The following is a 7,144-nucleotide window of genomic DNA, read 5'->3' as shown; positions in this document are numbered from 1 at the left end:
CAAAATTCGCGCGAAATTGGGAAGGGGCCGCATTTGCAAAACAGCCATTTGGCTAAAGTTGGCATATAGGGGAAGAAATTATGGTTCTTTTCTTTTCCCTTTCATTTTTCTTTTTTTCTTCAAAAAACTGTTTACAAAAGGGTCAACTCGAGTCAACCCTAACCTTAATCTTCCACAGGAACAAATGAATACCATCCAGGAACCGCCAGAAGTGGTCAGGGAACAGGCTCGGCTACACTTGCGTATGTGGTGGAATGATCTAGACGAAGATGATCAGAAATGGGTGAAAAAGCACTTGGGTGCTCTTATAGACATCTTTGAGATCAAACCACGGGAAGATTTGATCAATGCTTTGGTAACTTTCTCGGATCCTGTCCATAATGTCTTTCATTTCTCGGATTTCGAGATCACCCCTACTTTGGAGGAGATAGTCGGGTACATTGAATTCAGACGGGATTTGAGGAAGCAACAACTTATATTTCCAAGGGCTCCATCGGTGCACCAGTTCTTTGACCTCCTGAATATTAGTAAACAGACGAATAAGGAACGTGTGAGCAATGGGTGTTGCGCTTTCCATTTCTTATACTTCAGGTTCGGGCATTCTGCTAGTTTTGAAATGCATGAAAAGGGTCTGAGCAACAAACAAAATAAGGGCCTTTGGCAAATTCATCGTCGGTTCACATTTATTGTGGCATTCTTGGGGATCATGGTTTTTCCAAATGAGAAAGGGACGGTGGATATTCGTATGGCTAGAATTTCACAAATCCTTACTACCAAGGAAAATCATACATTTGCCCCATTGGTGCTAGCAGATATCTATCGCGCATTGACTTTATGCAAAGCAGGGGCTCAATTTTTTGAAGGTTGCAGCACCATTCTGCAAATGTGGTTGATCGAGCACCTTTGCCATCATCCAAGATTCATGAGTTATGGTTCGAGCTCAAATAACTTCATCATCAGTTATGAGGAGAGGATAAAAGATTAAAACACACCAGAAGGATTTGAAGCATGGGTTTCTCATTTGAAAGTGGACTATAGGATTGCTTGTTATCAGGTCTAGTGGACTATAGGATGGCTCCCGAGGACAGAGGCCATCTATATGACTGCTACCAAAGGATACCTGAGGATAATGGGCGTAAGGAGTATTCAGCCATATGCACCGCAGAGGGTCTTAAGGCAATTGGGAAGGTATCAGATTGTGCTTGAAGATGAAGATCTAAGCACCCAGGTCATAGAGTTACATCCAGAAGCTGCATTGCCCGAGGTTGTAGTTCAACAGGATTGGAATAGCTGTCGGTATCTAAAAAATGGCACCCAAGTACCAGACATCGCCAAGGGGGAAGTAGATCCAAATTATGCTACTTGGTTTGAGAGAATGTCTTATGTAAACGATGAGCCAAAGCCCGAAAGGCCCTCCAAGAGGCCTAATGTTCGAGCCTTTGATGATAAAATTCAAGAGAGGTTAGTTTGGGGGGAGAAGGAAAAGGAATATAAGGCCATCATCCATGGTCTACGAGAAAAGTTGAGAAATGTCACATTTAACAATGATTTGCAGGCACAAGAGGCCGAAGGTGAAAGGAGAAGATTGGTACGAGAAAATGAGGCCCTTAGAGCTCAGGTTCGACAGTTGAAAATTGAAGCCGAGAACCCAGGCTGAAGCAGGAAAGATGAAAGGCTCATTTACAACCTCACTCAAAAGGTAGCGAGATTGGCTAAAAACGTCGAAGGGCGGGCATCTTTCATTCAACAGATGAAGGAAAAATATGAAAAAGAGTTCACAGGTTGGGAAAAGGCAATTGGCAACCTCGAGGGTGAAATGGCTAAGCAAGCCAAAAATTTTAAGGCTGAAAGAGAACATTGTTACGCCTTAATGGCACGGCTAGAAGGGGACTTGCAACAAATCCAAGAGCAGAACCAGGTAGCCGAACGAGCTTTAGAAGCCAGAGCCAAACAAATTGGGCGTTTGTTGCAAGAGAAGGGCATCATAAGAGAGCGAGTCAAAAGGGTCGCCAACTATATCGCAATGAAGTGCAGTAGCTGTGAGGATATGACGAGATCTATGTTCTTCGCTACCGTGATGATATTTGTTCGCCGGGTAATGGAAGATCTCTACCACCTTCAGGGGGATTTAGAGAGTTGGCCCGCAGCAATGCTGAACGACTCCTCGCTGGTCCCGGGAACAATTGAGGCATTGATGTATTCGTGATTTCTTGAGTCTGTATTTTCTGTCCGTTAAAGTCTGCCAGTTGTTTTGGAGTCTGTATTTCTGTTATCAGAGTATGTGGGTTGTTTGTTTTTTGAGTCTGCATCTCGTTCTTTCATCAGAGTCTGTTAGTTTCTTTCTAGTCTGTTAGTTTCAGTCTTTGTAATTAGCATTTTTATATATATGGAAACTAAAAATCCCAAAATGTTTTTTACTTTATTTCACAAGAACTACGCTTGGTCTGATTCATGCGGGGTCATGATACGTAGGCAATCTCCATAGGATTCGACCGTAACCAAATAAAAGAGAGAAAGAAAGAGCGGAAAAACAAGAGAGTAAAGAAAGAAAATAAGAGGAAAAACAAGAGAGTAAAGAATAGAAAAGAACGGAAAAACAAGAAAGAAAAGAGAGGAAATAAGAAATCAAAAGAGAATAAAAACGAAGAGAGAACAGAGGCAAGAATGAAAGGAAGGGAAAGAAAAGAGAAAAGGGGGGAAGTTTGCAATTGAAAGTAAGAAAAGGCCGGGATGACGCATGCAACCGATCAAATACATAATGGAGACGGTTAGCTGCTTAGGTGCATTCATGCCCAATGTGCGGTTTCTAATCTGTTAAAGCCTAACCGCTAACAAGATTGTTGTTTGATGTATTGATTCCAGGCAGGTGGTTAGTTGATCGGCATTCTGGCAACTCACTCATACAACACCCGATCGAAAGACAGGCTGAATATGGCCAACCAGGAACCGGAAACAAGTATTGTCGACCCATCGAAAGAGGTGGAAGAAATGGACGTTAATGCGATGAGGGAAGAAATGTATAAGTTGAAGCGGCAGATGGCTGAAATGTACCAAGCCTGGGCGAAGGGGCATCTACCACCAGTTTATCCCGCCAACCCTGCTTATATCCCACCATCAGCCCAACCTCCGGAGCCTCCCACTGTGAACTCATCTCCAGCCTTTCTCCTCTACCAACAATACCATGGCGCCACTTCCCATACTTCTCAAGCTCCACCACCCAAACAAGTCCCATACCCTCCTCCACCAATTACACCTGTTTTTGTGGCACCTCTACCTGCTACGTTACACCGATCTTCTAGTGAACCCCTGTTCCAAACTCACGACAACCAGTACTATCCCCCGAACCCACCTTCAAAGTTCCAGAACCATATCCTTACACCCCTCATCTTGATATCCCGACAGAGACCGAGAAACTGCCCAAAAATCCCGAGCATGAAGAGATGATCAAAAAGGTCAAAAGCTTAGAACAGTCATTCCGAGATATGAGGGGATTGGGAGGCTAAGTAAGTGTGGCCTATCAGGATTTATGTCTGTTCCTAGATGTTCAGTTGCCAGCAGGATTCAAAATGCCCAAGTTTTATCTGTATGATGGGCATGGTGACCCGGTAACACACTTAAGAGGATTCTGTAGCAAGATGAGAGGAGCAGGTGGAAGAGATGAATTGGTGATGGCATATTTCAGCCAAAGTTTGAGTGGATCGGCTCTAGAATGGTATACCAGACAAGATCACAACAGGTGGTACATATAGGACGATTTGGCCCAGGCCTTCACCTACCATTTTCAGTACAATCTCGAAATTATCCTAGACTGTCTGTAGTTGACAAAGCTTGAGAAGAAGCCCGGTGAGAGATTCAGGGAATATGGATTCTGTTGGAGAGAGCAAGCAGTGAGGGTGGACCCTCCGATGAAAGAAAGAGAGATGGTTGATTATTTCCTGCAGGCTTTGGAACCCACTTATTTCGGTCACTTGGTGTTAGTAGTAGGAAAGTCCTTTAATGAAGTCGTGAAAATCGGAGGCATGGTTGAAGAGGGACTCAAGTCCAACAAGATCATGAGTTATTCAGCAATCAAGGCAACCACTCAGGCCATTCAAAACGGTATTTGGGGTGTGCTCGGGAAGAAGAAGGAGGAGGATGTTGCGATAATTGAGTTGGGAGCTTGGGTTGGATCCAGGAACCTTCCCTGTTACTACAACCAGCCGCGACCCTATCCCCAAACTTACCCCCACACTCCATATAACCCACCACAACACTATTACCCACCGCCAGATCCCTATTTTTCTGTCCATCACGCACAAACCTACACCCAACCTCCCGCTCATGCACAATGTCGTGCTCCAGCTCCACAAAACCCATACCAAGCTCCACAAAATAACTATCCACCCCCAAAATCCTACAGAAATACTCCTGGAACGGGTTTTCAACCCAACCAAGCCTTTAAGAATGAGAGGTTGCAGAACCAAAAGACTTTCACTCCATTGGGAGAATCGTATGCTAGCCTATTCCACGGACTAAGACAGTTGGGTATGTTGAATCCGATCGAGGATAAATTGTCGAATCCCCTTCCAAGAAATCTTGACCGCTCGGTGAGTTGTGAGTATTGCTCAGGGGCCCCAGGACATGACACAGAGAAATGCTGGAAATTGAAAACAGTTATTCAAGAGCTCATTGACACCAATCGGATTGAGGTCCAAGCTCCGGAGGCACCCAATATCAATCAGAATCCCTTGCCAGCCCATCACGAAACAAATATGATTGATATAGTGCATGAAGGAGGGGAGCCTAAGAAGCCTTCACAAAACGTCATGATGATTCGGGCTAGTGAAGCCAGGCCACTTGAAAAATCAACAAGTGAGAAGTTTGTGATCAAGTTGAACAGGGTAAATAATGAACCATCTGTGGAGGTCAAGAAGGGGTCCTCAAGTGACGTTGCAGGAAAACATGAAAAAGAAAAAGTGGTTGTGCCAGGAGTGATGAATAAGCCTGTGGTAATTGTGAAGGGCGCCTCCATAGATCCTGTCGTTATCAAACCGGTAACTTAATTACCGATAGCTAACAGCAAGGCAATCTCATGGAATTATGAACGAGTGATAGTGACTTACAAGGGGAAAGAGTTTAGAGAAGAAGTGTGTGAGACCCATGGTTTGACTCGATCGGGGAGATGCTTTGCCCCCGAAGAGCTGAGAAAGGCTAAGACCTCAAAAGATATTCCAGTGTTGGTGAAGAAAGCAGTGACTAAGGAAGAAGCAGAAGAATTTCTGAGAAAGATGAAAGTGCAGGACTATTCCATTGTGGAACAGTTAAGGAAGACACCAGCTCATATCTCGCTCTTGTTATTATTGATCCATTCAGACGAACACCGTCGTGCTTTGATGAAGATCTTGAACGAGGCTCACGTCCCTGACAAAATCTCAATAAACCACTTGGAAAAGATAGCTAATAAGATATTTGAGGTAAACAGAGTCACTTTTTCTGATGATGAGTTGCCTGTAGAGGGTACCGAGCACAATAGAGCGCTTTATCTGACGGTGAAATGCGAAAATTCCGTGGTTACTCGGGTACTGGTTGACAATGGGTGTAGTGCAAACATTTGTCCTCTCTCCACATTGAACAAGCTGTAAGTGGAGGATGAAAGAATTCACAAGAACAGTATTTGCGTTCGGGGATTCGACGGTGGAGGGAAAGATTCAGTCGGGGACATAGTGCTTGAGCTCACAATAGGTCCAGTTGAATTTACTATGGAATTCCAGGTGCTAGATGTGGCTGTTTCGTACAATATGCTATTGGGACGACCTTGGATTCATGCTGCCAAAGTGGTCCCGTATACTCTGCATCAAATTGTCAAGTTTGAATGGGATCGACAGGAAATTGTCATACATGGCGAGGATAATTTGTGTGTGCCCAATGATGCCATTGTTCCGCTCATAGAGGTTGAAGACGACAAAGGACCATGGGTTTATCGGGTTTTCGACACAGTATCGGTAGAGAAAATTCCAGAAGGGAAGTGCGTTCCAACTCCAAAGGTAGCTACTGCATCAGTCATGGTAGCCATTGAAATGTTGAAAAATGGTTTCGTACCGGGCAAGGGTTTGCGTGCATCTCTACAAGGTATTGTGCAGCCAGTTTCTCTTCCAAGGAATCTGGATACTTTTGGCCTAGGGTTCAAGGCCACAGTTGCGGATGTGAGAAGAGCCAGGAAAATGAAACAGAAAGCATGGGCATTGCCAAAGCCAATCTCGCGTCTGTCCAGATCATTCGTCAGGCCGGGTAGCAGAAAGCAACTGCTGTCAAAGGTTCCTGGATAGCTGATTGGTGCCGATGGAGACTTGGAGAAGGGGTTCGAAAGGTTATTTTCCGAGGTTAACATGGTTGAGGCTGGGGAAGGGTCCAGCAAGGCAGATGTGCAATTCGTGGGACCACGTGCAAAAGTCAACAACTAGGAAGCTACTCCTCTTCCTACCCGGAGGGAGTCTTGGTAGTGGGTTTTGATTTTCTTTTAGTAGTCTGGATTATTCCAGGGTCTGTAATTCAGATATTATGTTCCGTCTAGTTGGATGTGTTAAAGCCCTGTTATCTTTAAATTCAATGAAATGCAATTGTTCCGTTTCCTTCATTTCTTCTAATTTTGCTTTTGTTTTCTTCTTTTGAACAGTTCTTTTTATGCTGATATCAATGACATGACATGCATGAGGAATCTTCGGCCGAGTTTTAAAAGCCAATCTAACTCTGAAATAATAATACAAGAAATTGAGTGTGATGACGAGTTGGAATTTGATGATGATGAGGCCTATGAAGAAATTAGTAAGGAACTAAGTCATTTTGAGGAAAATCCCAAACCTAATTTGAATGATACAGAAGCAGTTAATCTATGGGACCAAGAAAATGTCCGTGAAACTAAAATAAGTGTCCATCTGGAACCTCAACTCAGGGAGGAGATAATTAAAGCATTGTTCGAATACAAAGATGTTTTTGCATGGTCCTATGACGAAATGCCGGGCCTAAGCACTGACTTAGTAGTTTACAAGTTGCCCACTAACCCGGCATTCCATCCTGTCAAATAGAAGCTGAGAAAGTTCAAAACGGATATGAGTGTAAAGATCAAGGAAGAGGTCCCCAAGCAGTTCGATGCCAAAGTCACGCCATG

The sequence above is a fragment of the Nicotiana sylvestris genome, chromosome 11 (genome assembly GCF_000393655.2).
Source record: "Nicotiana sylvestris chromosome 11, ASM39365v2, whole genome shotgun sequence".
NCBI classification, from domain to species: domain Eukaryota; kingdom Viridiplantae; phylum Streptophyta; class Magnoliopsida; order Solanales; family Solanaceae; genus Nicotiana; species Nicotiana sylvestris.
This window is presented reverse-complemented; position numbering follows the sequence as displayed.